We start from the raw sequence: 21,243 nt of genomic DNA on the forward strand, positions 1-21,243 counted from the left end.
CTTTTATCAATTCAATTTTGTTATAATAATGATTATAGTCCACTGCTTTAGTTTGTAGTAAAAAAACTAAAAATAAGATAAAGAATTTAATGTTAGCGAGCATAGCCCAGAGTTCATATTGTAAAAGCACAATCAGTCTTTGTTTGCGTTAGCCCGATGCATAAACATAACGTTTTTACAAAAAAAAAAAAAATGCAGTTACGTTACTACGAGGTATTACTCTATTCTTTAAGACAACTCCGAAAACAACGACAAAGACTTCACATATCTCAATACAATTGCCATTGAAGACCTAGAAGCTAAACGGTGCTTACACAACAAACAAAATAATTATTAAGCATGCAACATAAAACATAAAAGCAACAATTATTAATAACACTAACAGGTTGTGATACGGAGGAGGAAGCTGATGCAAATACACTTAGAACTGAACCTTCCTTCAATATCAGCCGGCTCGCGAATCCAAGTTTGATTGCATTTAAGTTGGTAAAGCAATCGTCTTCAAAATGGCGCGAGCAAAGCACAAGGCTCGGACTATACTTCTGTGGTATAGTTATATAAATTGTAGCCACTTAGTCTTCAAATGCTCCTCCTTGGGCAGATGAAAAAAGTTGTCTTTTGAGTCGCACTTCAGAACACAGCGTCTCGTCGCAAGTTTTCCCTGCTGGCCTTGGAGCGCAATAAGTGGGCGTATCATATTCAAATAACTTGACAAGTTGACGTCATCTAGTCAGAGAAAAAGCTTCGGTTTTCTAACGATTCATAAAAATGACTCAGAGTCGACTCTTACTTTTGAAAGACAATAACTTTATATACGGTGCACTTTCATATTTCAAACTTTGCAGGATGTTTTGTTCACTTAGATCTATGTTACACACTACATGAAAGGTAAATTTCAAAATTCCATAATAGGTGCCCTTTAAATTCTCTCTGCGTTCTCAGATCACAAAAAAAATCTTACTTTGAATGACACCCTCACAATGACTGCAAGATCCACATCTATAGGTTCCCCACACCCCTTTTTCTAGCCATGTTTTTTGTCTAGGACCTGGAAGGTAACTTCTTACAAGTTTGTCCCTTATGGATGGTGCCTTCTTAAACACAGTCATAGGCGGCTCTGGAAAAACGTCTTTCAGAATAGAATCACTTTGAATTAACCCCCAATTGGACTTAATTATTTGTTTCATTTCAAAGGCACTACTACTATATTGGGTAACAAAGACAGGTCTAGAATTGTTTTTAGCCATGTCTTTTCTCCGCTTTTTTTTCTTTAGTAGATCAGAGCGTGTTGTAGAGCGTGCTTTTATTATTGCTTTTTCTATTGTCAATGGTGAGTAGCCCCTAGCCCTGAACCTTAATGTCATATCCTGAGCCTGCATTTCAAAATCTAAGACGCTGAAATTGTCCAAAAGGAATGTTGAGCTGCAGATACAGAGCTCTTTTATTCACGATCCACCTCGTTTTATTGTAAGGTGAATTCAACAAGTCATTCTGTGTCTTTAAAGCAACAAAGGCTAAATCATTTGTAAAAAAAAAATTTGTGATTTGTATGGATGACACACAGCGACATACAGTATTATCAGCTGTATGATGAGTTTTAACCCTGATTTAATTTCAGGGAATTTAATTTCGAGAGAGACCCGGTGCGCGCAGTGCAGGGAGACTAAATAAACTAAAATGAAAGAGATCCAGCGCGAGAGAGAAGCAAAGAAAAACGCATGATCTTATTTTATGTTGCCATGAACTATTTTCGTTTTGTAGACTAGCCTACTATTTTAATTGTTTATTTAGCTGCAATTTCTTTGGCAATACAAATTTAAAATGTGGCAAGAATAAGATTGTGTTTCTTAGGGTGTACTCACACTAGCCAGTTTGAACCGTGCCCGAGTGCGTTTGACCACCAAAGCGCGGTTCGTTTGACTAGTGTGAGTGCTCCGAACCGTGCCCGGGCGCGGCTCGATTAGCCGGCCCTGGCCCGCTTGGAAGAGGTGGGCCAGAGCACGGTTCAGTTGGACTCGGGCGCGGTTCGCATGCAGTGTGAGCGCTAACCGTGCTGGAGCACGGAACAGGACGTCACGGTTTAACAGGGCGCGCTTGACAGGGCATAGCAGAGAGAGAGCGAGCGAGCGAGCGAGCCCCGGCCGCGCGCGCGCACTCACCCGAGCGCTGTCTGCTCTCTCTCTCTCCCTCGCGCATATTAATCAAAATCAATTAATACGATGCTGTCGAGAAAAAAAACCTCCAGTGATTAAATGTTTTCTGTGTTGACAAATCTTGTGCGATATCCTAAACTGCCGAATTCATTGCTGTTTTTTTCTGTTTACATTTCATGGTGTGACACTTCTCTTCATTATGCACCATAATGACGTCACGTAAGCGTGCTCCGGCACGAATGCTGAAACCCTATGTGAGTGCAGGCCAGAGGGGGAGTGGGGAGGGGGGACAATCGTACTCGGGCCCGGTTCATGACAACCGTGCCTAGTGTGAGTACACCCTTACTTAGAAAATAAACTCTAACTCGATGCAACCCTGTTTTATATAAATAAACTGCCCCCGACACTTTTTTTAAACCTTGAAGGATCTGTTTTAAAAAAATTCTTCCTTTGCTATGGCGGGTATCAATGTCAGTCATCTCAATTTCGTGGATGATTCACAAAACAATAATTTAGCAGATTAAAGATAGCTTCGTCATTTTCATTTTCTGACGCGATCGGCTGATAATCTTCCTTCATCAGAGTTTTGTCGTCTGTGCTGCGGCTCTACTGGAATGCAGCAAATTTAGGTTGTAATGTGCCATTGATAAATAAACAAAACGCTTGACTTTAAAGGTCCCATGACATGAAATTTTCATTTTTTGAGGTTTTTTAACATTAATATGAGTTCCCCTAGCCTTTATATGGTCCCCAAATTTCTAGAAATTTAAATCGGTGTAAATCGAGCTTTTGCTATCTTTCTCTGCCTTTGAAAAAGTGGAAGCTCAATCGGGCTGATCTTGAATCTCCTCCGTATGACGTCATACGGAGGAAATGTTACCTCCCCTTTCTCTGCTTTGCCCGCCCAGAGAATATTTCCCGCATGAGAAAATGAGCTAGTAAGCAGGAACGCGTGCGCGCGATTTTAGTTTGTCCACGGGAGATATCATGGCTTTTGAGCGAGCGAAGCATAATAATTGCTCAATAATTGGATGTACAAATGAACACCGAAGACTTTTTTTAGTTCCTTCATCCAAGCCCCAGAAGAACCAGTGGATTAATTTAATTTTCTCTGGAAATGCGCCGACACAACTCCCCAAAGTTTTGCATGTCTGCGGCAAACATTTCACCGACGACTGTTTCCTCAACTTGGATCACTACAGAGCTGGCCTCGACGAACGTCTGGAAATACATCGATCGAGCCGAGCAACACTTTCTGATGTGTAATTGTTCAAGTTCAGACAGGTAATCTTTCTCTCAAATCGTTCAATACTGCTGTTTACGCCTCAGTAAGTCAAGCCAGTGACTAAAATATCAACTTCACATCGTTTCTTTTAGTAGGATGAAAATAATCGTATTTAAATTGTGAATAAATTATATACAGAAAGCGATCAAAGAACAATCTTTTGTAGCAATCGCGCGCACGCGTTTCTACTTCCTAGCTCATTTTCTCATGGACACAGCGCGATCGAGTTTATCTGGACCCTTGCCAAACTCCTTATGAAATCAATGACGCACGTTACACTGCACATGAAGCTCTTACTGTATTTACATCATCGTGTTTGCATTGGTGAAAGCAGAGAGAGTGCAGAAACTGCGTTGCAATGATAAGATCTTCATTCTCGCGATCAACAGACTCATCTGCTTGCGCAATGCTCATCACGGAAACATTTTATGTGATGGGAATAGATCTAAATACTTTAAAAACTTCTGACGATTTGTTAATCTCGATAGCTGTAATAGTAAAAACGTATAACAACTGTAGTAAAAGTATTCGAGAGAGTTTCACATGTAATAAGTAGCTATTTCATATGCAAGCATGTCAGCCAATCACAGCAGTGGCCGGTTACACTGAAGTCTCACACAGACACGCCCCTTCAAACAGAGCGTTCAAATCAGAGGCTAAAACTGGGCTAGGAAAAATGCCTTTTGTTTCTAAATTATGACTATTTTTTATCTAAAAAACATACTAACATTATTAGGGCAACCCAGGAAACATTATAAAATAATATAATAACCCCATGTCATGGGACCTTTAATAAACAGTTACCTATCTAAGCATCAAGAATGGTAAAACATGAACACTATCGGCCAACAGCATGTAGGCTACAATGAGATTCGATCTCACATCGCTAGAAGCTCCGTGAACCTCATGCTGTTGCGTTGACCACAGAGCTATCGTCAGACCGCTGTTACGTCTTATGCTGTTGGAAAGCCTCATGATGTAGCCTAATATTTTTCTATTGCAATGTTTTGTGTTGAAATGTTTTAATTATTTATTATATGTATTAAATTTAATTTCAGTATTGTGATTATGAATTCATTTAACTACATGTTTCACTTGAATTGATCTGCTACCACATTTCAATCGCTCTCAATGAGCCGCGGCGCGGCGGCAGATTACGCAATAGAGAGAATAAACTGACACTTTTCAAAGTCTGCGATTGTAGCGCCTCTTAGCGGTCAAAGGCAGCAAATTATTATTCTGGTTGAGAACCAGATGGAGCCGTAGTATAAGTCGATGATTTAATTTTTCCGTGTTGTACATAACTTGACTGAGACATCTCAAACTTCTCTTCTTCTCCAGACTCACCTTATTAGACTCCACAGCCTCTCTCAGCTGCTGAAGATCTTTCTCTCTCTGCTGGATCCTCTGCTGGAACGACCTCTGCGTCTCCTTCAGCTGGTGCTAAAGGACAAACCAATGACAGGAGAAACATCACACAAATCATCAGGTATACAGATATGAATCCAATATGTGAAGTGGTGAGACTGAGGGCTTAAAGCAGGGCTTGACATTAATGTCCAGGACAAGTGGATTTTTTTGAAGGGACAAGTAAAAGGAAATTTGAATTTGAACGTCAATAACAAAAAAATAAGTAGGGAATCACTAAACCGAGAGAATGATTCTGATTTTATTGAATTTATTGTAAGTTGCGATCAATAGCTTATAATACATGTATTACAGTATAACATGATGGTAACGCTGTTTTTGCCCGCACTGCCTCTTGAGGAAAAATTAAACAAATGAGCACAACACACACAAAAGAAACTCAGTTAACAACATAATGCCTTAGTCTGCATATACAAATTCTAAATATAGATTTTATATATTTTTCACATAGTGACAGGGCCCTCAAGTCTCACGCATTGGGCGTGAGACACGCATTTCAACTTGTATTTCTCACGCTGAGTAGTAAGGGATAACTTGTCCCGCTATACCAGGGGTGCCCAATCCTGCTCCTGGCAATCGACTATCCTGCACAGTTCATCTCCAACCCTAATCAAACACACCTGCCTTTAATTTTCAAGTGATCCTGACGTGCTCTGAAGACCTTAATTGGTTGCTTCAGGTGTGTTTGATTAGGGTTGGAGATGAACTGTGCAGGACAGTCGATCGCCAGGAGCAGGATTGGGCACCCCTGCGCTATACAATTAACCCTCTGGGGACGGCAAACGCGCTGGCATTTACATAGCAGCAAAATAGACTTAAAATACTCTGTCATTTTTGGTCATACAGACTTAAGAAATATGAAAAAATAAGCTGTTAAATGTCTACTTTTTTATGTGTCCACTTACAATCAAAATAAAACATTGTGCTTTTGTAAAATAAAGAAAATAAACGGTGTGCTTTCTGCCTCTCCGTCTCCGTGAACTTTTTTTCTAGTGCACGTCTGTAAACTCAAACAAAACTCAACAAATACTATTCACCCAGGCATGAGCAATATATCTTTATAATCATTTAAGTGTGTACTTTTAAATTATCTAATTCAAAACTAAAACTAAATTCAAAAAGACTAAATATGATATATAAAAGTTTAAATATGAATCGCGTTTCTGTGTGTGATGAATGAACGGTATTTATGCGCGTTGTTGCTACTAGTTGTGACTAGTTTTGGATAGACTATCAAGTTTTTACTGTAAAATAGATATCAAATAAGCTTTTGTTAGCCAGTTTCTGCTCATATGTTAAATATATAGTATGTTTTTCAAAAATAAACTCATCAACTAAGATGTTATAGTGTTTGTTCCAATGTAACGTTAGGCTAAATCAAACTAATGAATCCGTAACTTTGAAATATGTATGATACTTTAAAAAAAGATTTACATGTGAACACTTTTTAATAAAATAGCAAAAAATATATTTACAAGGTAGATGTAAAATAATCTTTATAGGTCAATATAAGCTCTCATTAAATTATTTATTAATGTTTTTTATCAGTGACACATTTGGGCAGAGGATGTATTCCAAAACTTTCTGAAAATACAGTATGATAATTAACTGGACAATTACTAGAAATAGTTACCTTGGATATTATACAATTTGCATGTATAAAAAAATTATGAAAAAAAAAAAAAAAAGTTTCCAAATATAACTTTGAACCAATTCTGTAGAGTGGCTCATATAGCCTATTTGAACAGGATTTGTTTCCAGGTATGACTATGTACTAAAAATGTGCTTTTGACACACCTGAATAAAAGGCTCATTATGCTGGGTCATTATGCGGGCCATTGTCTTCTCAGGTGTGAACCACTTACTATTCATGATGGTGTTGGATCATCCACGCCCATTGCGCATATTGCCTTCCCAAACAAAAAGTGCTTTACAAAATGTAAATCAATGTATTGTTTTATGTGAATGACTAGGCAGGATGATTTTCAGATCATTTTGAAGGTAAAACTCTAGGCGAGAACATCATTACTCAAAAGTATTGTGAACACATATTTACTATGTGTTTTGTGGCGTTATTTCAGACAATTTTTTGTTTTTTGAATAACCATAGCATCTGTCTCGAGTTATACAGAGTTAAATGGCAGCTACCAGCCAATCAGAAATTAGAATTACCTGTTCCCGCTGCAAGCACGTTCATTACTAGGCAACACACGCGCACACACGGACTGGAAGTTGGAAGAGCAAGATGTGATGAGTGCGGTTTGCGGTAGGAACCTCTAATTTTTTTTTTTTTTTGCATTTTTATTTTACGATTCCTGGACTAAATCTCTTGCCTGTGATCAAAGACAGTGAGAGATGATGTTGAGGAGTATAGTCAAATTCGTGCTAAATTATTTTTGATGCAGTCAAAAACTCTCCAACTGCTTTTAAAGGGGTCATCGGATGCAGTGTGTGGACACAACCACCATACAATGAAAAAATCCATTCACTTTTTTTTTAATCCTCAAAAAGCCAAAAACTTTTTGCTCATATTCAATTAAAGAGACATGCACCGAAACGGGTCGCTGTGAACAGAGCTGTTTTTGAGGAGGTAAAAGGGTGTTGTTTTACACAACCATTGAGGAATTTTAACCAAAGTATGTTACAAACTTTACATGAAGACCCTAAAGAATCAAACCAACTTATGGAAAGTGGACATCTGATGACCCCTTGATGGCCTAAGACACGAAACGAGCGGTTTGTGTGAGAAAACGAACAGTATTTATATCGTTTTTACCTCTTGTAACACAGCCACGTCCAAGTGATCTGAGGGCGCGGGCACTTCCTTCTGTGTGACGTGTACGCAGACTGGTGCATAGATAGATATATACTGGATGTCTCATTAAAGACATTCCAATGAACTGCCGTAGCCAAGGCGACATCTAGTGTATACATCTATGCACCAGTCTGCGCACACGTCACACACCAGGATGCGCTCGCGCCCTCAGATCACTTGGACGTGGCTGTGTTACAAGAGGATTAAAAGCGATATAAATACCGTTCGTTTTCTCACACAAACCGCTCATTTCGTGTCTTAGGCCATCAATGTGTACTTACGATGGGGAATTGTTTAATTTGGACAAGGGGAATTGTTTTAATTTGGACTTCTCTGTGTATGCTCTTTAAAACAGTGACCATAGACCTGCATGATATGACTGTCAGACAAGAACGGTTTGACCTAAAAATATCAAAATTTAAACTACTGCGGAAAAAAAGACACCTACATCTTGGATGCCCTTGAGGTAAGCTAAAACATACCAAAATTGAATTTCAAAGTGAAATATCACTTTAAGATAATTCTAAACAGATTTCTGTAACGTTAGTTCAAACTAGAGTGCGGATCGGGCCGAATTTTTCAGTCCGAGCCCGGCCCGCGTCCGACAGAGCAGTAACCGAACCCGACCCGAGCCCGACAGGCATAAAGATATTTATGTTCGAGCCCGACCCGAGACCGGCAGTTAAAATCCCATTTTTTTCTCATACTAATGACAATTGTATGTTTGTTTGTGTGGAAAGCCCGCTTTTATTAAGCAACTGTAGGAAGGCAATCGGAAATGTCAACAGGACAAGCGCATCAGCGCGCGGAGCAACAAGCGCTCTTAACACCTGGCGCGCGCACATTATGCACGTGTTTCGTTGTCACAGCTACACAAACAAATGTCCGCACACAGGAAGACGGATGTTATGGTAATATTTTACATGTATTTTAATCACAAAAACGAACGTTTGCATCAAGTGAAAGCATCAGGCACATCGGCTACCTACATAATAAGCTGTTTTAAATTTAAAATGTTCAATGCCTTATCGCGCTGATGTGACCGAGCCCGACCCGAACCCGAACATCATTTCTAAATATCTGTCCGAACCCGGCCCGGCCCGTCGGGTACCGGCGGGTACCGTCGGGCTCGGGTCGGGTACCGTCGGGCTCGGGTCGGGTATCCATCCTCTAGTTCAAACAACTCGGAATTGTAGTTAAGAACGTCAGTTATAACGGCCCACGTTTAAAAAAATGGTCGGGTTTATATTGGGCTCGGGCTCATAATTACAGTTAATGTGTCGGGCCGGGCCGGGCTCGGTCACAACGTGCACGGGCTCGGGTAGGGTCGGGCTTGATTTTTTTGGGCCCGATCTAGTCACAATTTCCATCACAGGCTTTGCAAAAAGACTTTGTGTTTCCTATGCGCACGTGACAACTTCCAACATGTGGAGGCATTTCGAGCATGGGTGTCAGTTTGGTTTGAAATGTGGTGGGGACAGAGACGCATTCAGAAGTGCATTTTCAGAAGTGCTGGGTACAATGACGCAATAATTTTTTTTTCTCTTTCGCGCAGGTCATGTTTTGAAAGACGATGTCCTGTAGCTTACTAATGTAAGCTCTCCAAGCTACTATGCTCTCCACAGAACATAATAATTATCTTATTTTATTTTTCGTGTGAGCATTTATGAGGAAAAAACTGTCACGGGGGCACACAGGAAAATAGGTAGATCCAAAAGCAGTATGATGGTAATTATTTATTAAAGCGTAATCCAATTCGTCGTCATCCAGGCAAGGTTCAAAATCCATGTTAGCAATCCAAAATACAAAACAACAATAAACAAAACAAGAATAGACTAGAAACAGACCTCAGAAGTGTGGTGACAATATATGACGACTCCGTGACATGGACTGAAACAGACAGGGTATTTATACACAGAACCAAACAATGTAATGAGAAACAGCTGCATGCAATGATGAGAACAGACAAAGGATTGTGGGAGATGCAGTTCCAGAATGAATGGTGACAGTAAGGGAGAGAGACATCTAGTGGACACCCGGGGAACACAAACCAGACACTGTGACAAAAACAATGTTACGGACGTGATAGTTCTCGGTTACGGACGTGACCGCTCTGAAATTGTCTCTAAAAGACTGCTTTAAAACTTCCTCAGAGACCTCAATCAGAAAGCACAAACCCTTTCTTTAAAGTGAATTTCGTTTTGTATTAATTGTATCTTAATTTTAATCAATGTTTCATCAACCAATTGCCAAAATTTGATAAAAAAGTAAGATCATATATCACGACACGGAGGCGCATGAATTGGAGCTCGTCTCATAAATGAACCGAAAATATCTACAGAACGCTTGAAATTATACTTTTAAACAGAACAATTCAAAACGAAAAGAAACCCTATGTAATCCGTATGAAATGTGCATTTCTCTCCGGCGTGTTCATATTCATAATCAGTACAATCATAGTACAGAGTAGACATGATCTTAATTCCATAATGTCCTTAAACATAACAATATTGCTTGCCATAAACTGACAAAGTGCGCATCCGGTGTGCGATACCTCGAGTTGTCATAGACGTGACTCGTAACTCTCTCTGCCTGCCTTGCTTGTGCTAACAGCATCCAGATGTGCAGGGCTCTCTTCTGTGCACAATCTGCACCATAGAACTGGCTTAAACAGACGATCTTTATCCAAACCTGTAGCCACACCAGGCGTGTAAAAGAGACAGGCGTCTTTGGGACTCGGTTATTATTTGAAGTTTTATGGTATACATCGGTATCGGACAAAATTAGTTTGAAAATATCGGCATATCGAATATCGGCCAAAATCCAATATCGTGCATCCCTATTATGAATCAACGTTAGGGAGGTTAAGCCCAAAAATTAGGCCTTTGACTTCAAGTCATGATGCAAAGGTCACCTTTGGTATGGAAGTACCTTAGGGTCATACAAATACATTTATCCTAAGACACAAGTGAGATCACACTTTGTATCAGAAATAAACAGTTTTTTTCAAAAATGGCCTCCAATGCGCCGAAAATACTCTAGAGCCCATAGCTTTGCTTCTTTTATTGCTTTAATGACAATTTTTTTTTTTGGGGGGGGGGGGAAATGCCCCATACCATGACAATTGGGGGTAAATATGCACATTTCACATACAAATTGTGTAATCAGAGTGACTTTACTTATCTTTTCCTTCAAAAACTTACATTTTGTATTTAAGCAGTGCAGCTACTTCTGTACATTACATTTGTCCTAAGTAGCCTGAGATTTCGACCAGTCAGGAGTAACCTATAGCAAATCAGTTCCTGCAACAACACATCCCATCTGCACCAGGAGCTGTGGCAGCTGTTGAAGGTCAGAGGTGACAGGTTAACACTTTGAGGTTCATATGACTTTCTCATTAAATAGAAAAATGTTTTTATTGTTAGATAACTAATAACTAGCTAGCTAGTAACTAGTTAGCTTCATTATAACTAGGTCGCTAGTAACTAGTTAGCTTCATCATAACTAGCTAGTGACTAGCTAGCGTCATTTTTATTAAAGCAAGCACATAGCCTACATGTTGCTAGCTAGATAGTTAGCTTCATTATTTGATAGATTTTTACTTTTGCGAATGCTTGTTAATGCTCATATTATCTATCTTATGATGTTAAAGCAACTTCATTTCTTTTTTCAGATTAGCCATAATGGAATGCCGTGACTGGAGTTTATGCTTCCTATGTCAGTCCGTCCTAAAGATTGAAAAAACAATAGATCCCTCTTCATCATTCAAACTGCAAGAATTGCAATCATGTTACAAAGAAACTTTAGATAACATCCAGGAGCTGAAGGCATTAGGGGATCTGCCTGAGTTTATAGTGGACATAAGTGGTGGTAGTCAGGATGTAGTTCAGCTGATGATTCAAAATCCTATGGTGTGGCACAAAAGCTGCAGAAATGTGATTGATAAACAAAAAGAAAAAAGCATGAAGAGTCTGTGAGCCCATGTAAAAACGGCGCATGAGTGACAAGTCGACCACACTCGCTTTACCCAGACCCTCAACATCATCATGTGAACCATTCGATAAACCGTGTCTCTTCTGTGGTGAAGTGGGCAAAAAAAGGAACTGAGGAGGGCTGCCACCCTTGGCTTGCATGGAAAAGTGAAAGAATGTGCTCAGGTGGTGGGTGATAGGCATCTATTGGCTGAACTAGCTGCTGGTGACATGGTTGCTATTAATGCTGTTTATCATCGTGCATGCCTCACTAGGTTCTATAAAAAAGCAGAAACTGTTGGATGTGACTCAACTGAAAGTAATGCAACTCAGGTCATCATAGCACATGTCCTCAATGAGTTGCTTGAATACATTGAGGACTATCGTTGCTCAGGGGAATCACTGGCAATGTCTGACTTGACAGCCCTCTATGACGAGCGCATTGCTGATCTTGGAATAGCCTTCGAGAGGATATTGAACGCCTGATTCCTGACATCAGATCAGTACAAATAAATTGTGTCTGGTCCCTTGTAATTGATGATGACCTGAGCAAAGCTGTTGCTGACATGAAAAACAACACTTCTACCAATGTGTCCATCATCTTCAAAGCAGCCAAAATCCTCCGGCAAGAGTTTCTCCCCATGAAGCATGCTTTTACAGGTGCCTTCTCAACTTCCTGTGAAGCTGATTCTATCCCTCCCATGCTGAGATTTTTTCTTACACATGCTTCTTGATGGATCAGGTATTGATCAGCCACCTCCTGGACCTGAGAAGTTCCAGGCTGCAACATCCATTGGGCAGCAAATAATTTTCAACTCTGTAAGATGCAGATCCAAGAAACATGGCAGTGTTCCTCGTCACATAAGAGAGAGGGAAACACCAGCTTCGCTATATCTGGCAATGAAACTACACCAGCAAAGTGGTAGTAGATATCTGGTGGAGGCCATGCATAAAAGAGGAATGTGTGTGTCATATGAGTGCTTGAAAACATTTAGCATAGACATAGCGAATTCAGTGATCAGTCACTGGGAGCAGATTGGTGTCGTGGTCCCACCTCAGGCAGTCAAGGGTGTCTTCACCATTGGCGGTTTTGAAAACATTGACCACAACCCATCATCGACAATAGCAACATCAGCCCTCCATGGAACATGCATCAGCATTCAACAGCACTTCTCTTCAGACAGCCAACAGATTCAGAATGTGACTGACATCCTAGATCCAGCTGAAATGGGGAAGAATAAAGTGAAATCCTTGCCACCTCACTACACAACCATGGATCTGGATGTTTCACTGCCAACGGATGAGGTCTTGTATGTCCCTGCCCTGAATAACAACAGTCATCCTCATCCAGCCTCCCATCCTCTCATCAATGTAATTGAAGAAGGCTACCAGTGGTTAGAGAGAGTCAGAAACATTCTCGTGAAAGAGAACCTTGAAGCCAAAGAATGGATCTCATGGGCTGCATATTATGCCAGCATCACAGAGGCTACTTCACCTCCCCCATCCAAATCATACATGTTGCCTACTTATAAACTGTGAACATAGTTATGAACTTGTTGTCTCACTAATCAGTTCCTTTGCACCCATAATACACATATTCAACACTTTAACCCTCTGGGGACTAAGCCCTTTTTGGTCCGTTTTCTCTATTTTTACATTTGGGCTTATAAACCATATGTAATGGAGATGGAACACCATGTGTTTGGTATCTATGGATTCAGAAGACCCTAAGCTAACATAAGCATGCATGTAATGTGTTTATAAAGGAAGTATGAGTGAAAAATGTACAATAATCGAGAGAATTTCAAAAACGAAAATTAGATTTTTGTCATTTATTACTGAAAATCACACCTCACACAAAAATAGTGTTTTTGAACCAAAAAAAATATATGTCAAACCCTTTGCTTGACAGACATTTGTAATTGTTCAATCAAATGTGTTAAGAACAATGAAATAAGGAACTTTTTTTACAAACAGTCCCAGGCGTGAAAAAGCTGTCTGCTTCGAACTAAATGAGAACTGCTTGCTCTGAAGAACAGACACACTGACAACCTGGCAGATTTACTTTGCAGTAATTGTTCCAGAGCTAGTTCTTGTACTGCTTGCCATCATAAAAGTGCTAAAACAATACAATAATAATGCTATTTAAGTTATTCTGTCTCTCTCTTATATAGATCTCTGTGCGCTCTGTAATACTCCGCTCCGTTCGCTATCTGTCTCATTCTCCGTCCACATGACGCTGTTTGTTTGCACATGTTGAAGGCTAGAGTCCTCTGATTGGCTAGAATACGTCATGGTAACCTTCTTCTGATTGGGTAAAAAAAAAAATCCTCCCAGCGGCAATTTTTCCATTGGTGGAGTTTGCCTAACAACATCGATTTCATTGGCCTTTTTATGCAGTGGTATTGCGCAACAGCGAAGTGTGTGTATAATACAAACGGGATATCACTGTTTTCAGCGGAATCTGAGGAAGACGGCAAAAAAGACCGCACCTCTCTATCATTAATAGTTTTGAAGATAATTGCACATTTGTAAAAGTATGCCTTTTTGGGCGGTACCGCCCAATTCGTCCCCAAAGGGTTAATTTAACATAAAAGCAAGCAGGATGCGTGTATGGTTTGACATGAATGCGCACAAATGCGCGCTCTCTTAACCCTTTAAGTGTCACCCCCCTTTTTTTGAATATACATGAAAATGCACTTTCCGAACTTAAATGTTTGTAACTCAAGAATGCTTTGGAATATGGATGTAAGATTGGTCTTGTTTTAAAGAAGAAAATTTGCAGATTTTTGTAGAAGTTAAATAAATTAAGAAAGTGTAACAGAAAAAAAGTTATAGAAGTTTGAGTTTATGAAAATAAAAAAAATAAAAAAATAATAATTCATATTTTATATAAAATATATTTTTTCAAAACCCTGGTGACTCTAAAACTGCACAAAAATCAAAGACAAAAATCTGAACAAGTTGTGTTTTAAATTTTAGGTTGATATCTCAAAAAATGAGCTTTCAGTGAGATTTAGTTTGAGCGCAGTACCACACTTTTTCACTAGTTGACATTACTGCCCATATAAGGGCGCCTGTATTTCCATATATGGTTTTTCTTTATTTCTAAAACATTTTCAGACCTTTTTTTCTAAAATAATTGAACAAATGCTATCTTTTGAACTCTTGGCATGAAAACAAACTGAGGTTTCTACCATTTTTTTCATGATTTTTCATGTTCATCACTATTTCAAAATAAAGGACTGAACACCTTAGGAGTATGAAAATATTATTGTTGCAAATTGATAAATTACGGCTCCTCTGTAATATATTTTGAAAATCAGTCACCAAATATGAAAACTAGAGATTGTAAGCTTTCAAATGATATATAGTTTGTCAATATTAGTTTAGGTTTAGTATAGGATATTACTATTTTAAATATGTAATGAATTTGGGCCCACCGGTGGGCCGGTGACACTTAAGGAGTTAATAATTCTTAAAAAGCTGACATGAGTTCATCGCGATCTCATACATCTCTGTTATTATCAGTGAAGCTGACTGCATAACAAATCTTTCATAATATCTTTTATAATCCGAGTGTGGTGAAGTGAGTGACTCGTTGCCACGTCACCCTCATTACATATATGGCCAATAGGGTTCTGTCCCTTGGTGTATACAGAGTCTGTGGATGCTCCCTGGGATACGTCATTGAAAGCCCGCCCCCTTGTCATTCATTCCAAGAGATCGCGGAGGTATGTGTATCAGCTGTGCAGTCGGGGTTGTTTAGATGTTAGTATTAAGTGTTGTTTTATGGTGCCTTTTATCTGTATCTGTTTAGTGTGACACGAGGCTGTGCGCGTTCTCGTGGTGACACCTCAATCGTGGTAAGTTTTAATGGTATTTTGTAACTTTCCGGGTAGTTCGTTTGGTTGAGCGATCTGCAATGCGTTTTAGTGTGGCACGCCTTTGGGCTTCCGTTGGTGTGACTTTCGGCGTCGGAGTATCAGCTGTTTATTGACTCACTAACAGCATATGATTTCTATGTGCTTGTGATTGCGTGTGCGCGCCGAATTTAATTCCCGAAATTGAATCAGGGTGAGTACATTTACTATCGTTTCTTTTAATCTACAACTGTTTTAATTAGATAGTTAATGACTCTTTGTGTTTAGGAGTTCTCTTTTGCTCGTGTTAAAGCAAGGCTGGGCAGCTACTTTAACAAACTTGCTGTCAGCAACCCATGCTTTGGTGAGCCACGTCTGCTGCTTTGTGGAAGCCGAATTGTACTGCTGGACTTCACTTTATCCATTGCTCAGGCAATTTATTCGTTCTTTCGGGCTCAAGTGGGCCAGAAGGAGTACTTTATTTGGTCTCATAAATTGTGTTTTGTTTATTTCTTATGAATGTGGCTGGTTTAGTTACCAGTCCTTAGCCGCCTGATCATCATTGTTACAACTTATGACATGGATTGATTATTAGCCTGCTAAACCGGTCCCATCATCTGTGTAGGTTGGACTGATTGTGTGACTTTCGTGCTGTGACTGGTTGACTGGTTTATATTTATTTTCTTTGTTTTCATTATAGATGGTCATTTATCTCATAGCTTGATTTTGTTTTTATTATTTGTCTCATTTCGATTTGCTTATCTTTAATCATTTCTAAATTTATTTATTTTCTGTATTCTGCAGGAGCTGGGTTTCCCTGGAGGCAGGCTGGTGGGTTTTAGCTGCAGGCCTTCACCCTAGGTATAGGGGTTATAAGTGTGGTGTGATTCTTAATCACTATTTTGTAGTGGAGTGATTCTTCAAGGTGTGTTTCATTGCCATATGCAGCTATAGCTAGCCTGCTTCTCTGTGGTCTCAGCCCCTGCAGTGATCATATTCTTTTGTTTTGGTTGCCTTAACTTTTGTTTATTACGTAATGAGACAATTGATTGTGTTATTTGTTTAATTGCTTTCTTTAATAAAAAATGCCTGTTTCTATTTGAACTCACGTCTCTTGCCTCTCATGAGCAAACGGACTTGTGTCCTATCTATTAGATTATTTCCCCGGTAATTCGGGGTGGCGTAGTCACTACTAGACGGCCACGTATTGCTACACGAGGATTTGCCAATTCAGCACTGAACAAAAAGTCAGTTTTGAGCGGTGAGGGGATTCTATCTTAAATGCTTCTGATTGGCCATTGCGTTCAAGAAATCAACACATATGTCTGTGATTGGCTACATCGCTCAACGCTGCAAACATGTTACAAATAGAAACTCTGGCCTGTAAATCGTTTCTATTTTGTTTTAGTTTTTCTTGTTGCTTTTCTGCAACATGTGAATAACAATTTAATAGTTTTATATGTTTTATTCATATTTCTATTTAATCGTTTTATTCTCCCGCAGCCGCACACACACATTAGGCTACCGCCCGCGCTCGCACTCGGCCATCACATCTAGTCCCGCACCGCACGTCTCTCGGCCCGAGAATCTAAGCTCTAAACAGGACAGAGTAACACGGCGGATAACGCTCATATACATTTTGTTGACGACGTATCTAAGGCGGCAGGCGTGTGTTGCTTAGTTCCAGAGGTGGAAAGTCCAGAGGTCAGAAAGTAAAAGTCCTGCCATATGTTTATTCCACCCATGAACTCAGTCAGCTGATTTCACTAATTAGTTCTATCTCCTGGCTGAAAAACTGTGCTAATTAGCAAACCCAGGTGATTGGAACAAAATACTGAGGAGGACTTTTACTTTCTGAACCTGGACTTTCTACCTCTGCTTAGTTCCAAAGTGCTGCGGGAAACCCAGCTGTTGTTCTGTGTGCTATTGTGGAGCTGAATAACTTGCCTTTCCAGATTAAATGTCTGTTCTTGGTCTTGGATTTTGTGAAATAAATTTCTAAATAACTTATAACTTAACGACTTATATATGTTTTTTTCCTCTTCATGACGCATTTTTTGACTGATGCGATTTATACTCCGGAGCGACTTATAGTCTGGAAAATACGGTAATAAGACTTTAGCCATGAAAATGTCTTAAGTAACAGAAATAAGCACAAATGTTAGAGCATGTCAGAACACCTCCAGGACCCAGAAAACCCCTCAGACCCCAGAGGGTTAACCTCCCTACTCTCACCTATGGTCATGAGCTGACCGAAAGGACAAGATCCCGGATACAGGCGGCCGAAATTAGCTTTCTCCGCAGAGTGGCTGGGCGATCCCTTAGAGATAGGGTGAGGAGTTCGGCCACTCGGGAGGAGCTCAGAGTAGAGCCGCTGCTCCTCCACATTGAGAGGGGTCAGCTGAGGTGGCTCGGGCATCTGTTCCGGATGCCTCCTGGACGGCTTAACGGGGAGGTGTCCCGCCGCGTCCCTCCGTGAGGAGACCCCGGGGAAGACCTAGGACATGCTGGAGGGATTATGTCTCCCGGCCTGCCTGGGAACGCCTCGGTGTCCCCCCGGAAGAGCTGGAGGAAGTGTCTAGGGAGAGGGAAGTCTGGGCATCTCTGCTTAGACTGCTGCCCCCGCGACCCGGATAAGTGGAAGAAGATTGATGGATGGGCTTTAAACAATACTTTTCCCGTTTTGTCAATCTCAATAGCTCTAATAGTAAAAACATAGTGAAAGTTTTTGAGAAGGTTCCACATGTAATACTAGCTATTTCATATGCAAACATGTCAGCCAATCACAGCAGGGGGCATTTACACTGAAGTCTCACACAGACACGCCCCTTAAAACAGAGCATTCAAATCAGAGGCTAAAATCAGGCTAGGAAAAATGCCTTTTATTTCTAAATTATGAAAAAAAAAATATATAAAAAGCATACTAACATTATAAGGGCACCCCAGGCAACATTATAATTGGCGGGCCCCCCAATTGGCCCAGGCTCATTTGCACGTGCATACCATGCATGCTACGCCACTGAGTCCTATAGTGTCTTATTAGTCTAAATAATTTAATTTATTGATCAAATTTAGGAATTTAAAGGGCATCCCCCCCTAATCGTATTAAATGTATCCCTCATCTTTAATTTTAAAGGTGCCGATATTACAATATGTAGATTAAAATAGATCAAAGCTGATTGAACACTGAATATTCAGAGACACTGAATATTGATTCAGAATAAATTATATTTACAACACACACAAAGAAAAACTAATAATTCCGGACAAGCTACTTTTTTATTCGGACAAGTGAGTGACAGATTTACTTGTCCGAAGGACAAGCACATGAAAAGGTTTAATGTTGAGCCCTGGTTAAAGATCTCTGAAACAATGCTCTTCTTCCATTTTTTACTCATCCTCATGTCTTTCCAAACTTGTATGATTTTATCTTTCATAGATATTCTGAAGAATGTCTGTTTTTAAAGCCCAAATCAAATATGGTGACACATCAATAACATCAAACCTCACTGGCTCATGCATGTCGCATGACTAAACATGCATTAATTTTTCTTATCACTTCAGAAGACTTAGATTACTGCCCTTGGGGTTGTATGGATTTCCTTTATGCTTAACGCTAAGCATTAGATCAATCATGATTTTTCAACGGTTCAATTATCGATTTTTTTCTCTATATATCAAAGGGAGGCGATTCTTTTTTTAGAAGGGGGGGTTTAAGGAAACTGAAACTAAAACAGTGTTCAGACAGAGGGTGAAAACAGACATTAAATGATGTAAATGTATTCTAGTAGACCCCTTAAACAACATTATGAAAATGTAAATGAGCATAATGGGACTCTTTAAGTTCATACCTGTTTCTCTGTCCTGTGTGCTGCAGCTGATACAGTGTCGTGGTTTTTATGTTCATCCATCGTACACAGCAAACATATACACTTCTGATCAGTGAGGCAGAAAACCTCGAGGAGCTTGTCGTGTTTCTGGCAGATCATCTCCTGCAGTCGTCCAGTGGCATCAGTCAGGTTGTGTCTCTTTCCTTTAAAGAAACTCATGTTGTTCAAGGTGATTCTGGCAGTAAGAGTTCAGACACCACAGACAGGACTTGACGGCTTTGCATTTTCTTCCAGTACAGACGTCACACTGCACATCTCCAGCGTAACAGTCAGCAGCAAGTTTAGTCTTCTTCAGTTTCTCCACAACTTCAGCCAGCATGGTGTTTTTAGCTAAAGCAGGTCTTGGACTGAAGGTCTGTCTGCACTGAGGGCAGCTGTAGACTCTCTTCTCATCCTCCTGATCCCAGCAGTCTGTGATACAGATCTTACAGTAACTGTGTCCACAGGGAATGGTCACTGGATCCTTCAGGAGATCCAGACACATGGAACACAGGAACTCGTCCTGAGAAATTCTGGCTTCTGCCATTTTACTGCATGAATACAGAGACACAAACACACAGCTCAACTTCACTTAAGTTTCAGTTTCCCTGAACTCGTGTGATTCCTGTTTCCTGGTTCTGTGTTTGAGTGCCGTGTGCAAAACAGGCGTGTCTGGAAAGCAGTGTGACAAGGCATGATAATAATAATAGTCAATGGTGTTTATTGACAGTCTTTTGTGATCCAGTAGTCCCAAAATTGTGCACAAAATATTTACAAGGCGAGAAAAATTTGGTCACAACTCCATCTATACTGAAGAACATTATAAACGCAATAGAGTTGATCAGGTTGTTGATTTTTGAATGTTGGTCCACTCCTCTTTGTAAGGACCACCCATCGGCCCAACGACGGAATCCAACGGTGTGGGCGAAGGGATAATGCGTGTATGTCTTTTCAGCGCTCCAGTGAAGTTCACTTAATTTATTAGAATTTAGTTTCAATATTACTTTAGCTCTACGCTTAATCTGACTCCAATTTTTAATGATACTCAAATTTAGATCGTGTTTCTTCTTAGAAAATAATCATAAATATTGATTTTGAGTTCATTTAGATCTTTGATTATTCTGGACATCTCATACTTTCAAATATTCGTTCATTAAGGACCCAGTGTCGTTTTGAGACGTCGCGTCGCAAATGTGCGCTCACGATCACAATCTAGCCAGTCCTGAAATAGTCAGAGGGTGCAGTGCAACTATTTTACCCTAAGCGGCCACTCACTGCTGACCCGTAGGTGTATTTTTTTTTTAATAGTTGCGAGCGTACAACATGCTAAGTCAGGGATAGTCAGAAATCGGAAGGTCTAATGATGTGCCCCATGCTCCATTCATTAGTGCCTTAGGTGTGATCTATCCTGGACAGAAATTTGCGGAAACACCAGACTACACATAATCTACTAGAAACAATGATTTCAGAATAAATCAAGGTTAACATTTATTTTTGTGAGGTAAAAAGTTATTGTGCCAATTACACAAGTAAATGATTAAAAGCCAATTCAGAAATACTAAATGCATGACATCAATTACTTAAAGATGATTCTAAAAGTAAGCTATGCATTCCTGACAGAGACACACAGGAGTGTGTGAATGTTTTCCATCGGCACTGCATGGGGGTTTTCCTGGTTACGGTTCCCAAAGCCTGCTGTCACCTTCCCTTAACCCTCTGGGGACCAATGTGTTTTTTGGGGTCCTTGAGATGTTCTGACATGCCCTGACATTTGTGCTTTTTTCAGTTGCTTATAAACATATTAATGGCAAAGGTGTAATTACACTCTATTTATCACAAACAGGGCTACCATAATATGT

General features: G+C 40.0%; 1 pseudogene across 1 annotated transcript in view; it reads right to left on the reverse strand.

The window, feature by feature from the left end:
• LOC307004706 (tripartite motif-containing protein 16-like) overlaps nucleotides 1-19,931 on the reverse strand; it is a 58,562-nt pseudogene extending 38,631 nt beyond the window's left edge. Inside the window, exons 1-2 of the transcript XR_013800698.1 lie at nucleotides 19,367-19,931; nucleotides 4,786-4,881 (exon numbers count right to left, since the gene is read on the reverse strand). The product of XR_013800698.1 is annotated as a tripartite motif-containing protein 16-like (transcript). The remainder of the gene's footprint in view (nucleotides 1-4,785; nucleotides 4,882-19,366) is intronic.
• Between the last annotated feature and the right edge of the window lie 1,312 nt (nucleotides 19,932-21,243).

Source organism: Phoxinus phoxinus (assembly GCF_949152265.1).
Source record: "Phoxinus phoxinus genome assembly, chromosome: 9".
Taxonomy (NCBI): Eukaryota; Metazoa; Chordata; class Actinopteri; order Cypriniformes; family Leuciscidae; genus Phoxinus; species Phoxinus phoxinus.